The following is a 400-nucleotide window of genomic DNA, read 5'->3' on the forward strand; positions in this document are numbered from 1 at the left end:
TTCGATCCTCTCTTGAAAACTCAATATTAGGTCTCTTTTTTCCATGCTAAAATTCGACACGTGATTCGTAAAATAATATCGTGTGTGTTTTCTTTCGCCTCAATAAGATACTGTTCGCTTATCTTATAATCTGGAAAAGTGCGGAAAAGGATGGGTGTTGGGGCGTGGAGAGGGCATACCATCAGCTCAGTAAGTATCAGTAAAGTCTGTTTTGCGGATGACACAGGTTCGAATCCCTAAAAGCGCGTTCTTGAACGAGGACTTTGTGGTTTCTCTTGGGAGTTTTCGTGGTTCTCCAACCATTTATTAATTCACTTGAGGATGCAATCGTTTGCTGGGGATTTCACAGTATGGTGACATTCTCTGATGAGGCTTATTCGCTTGGTTACTTCTCCCCCCC

The sequence above is a fragment of the Aplysia californica genome, unplaced genomic scaffold (genome assembly GCF_000002075.1).
Source record: "Aplysia californica isolate F4 #8 unplaced genomic scaffold, AplCal3.0 scaffold00210, whole genome shotgun sequence".
NCBI lineage: Eukaryota > Metazoa > Mollusca > Gastropoda > Aplysiida > Aplysiidae > Aplysia > Aplysia californica.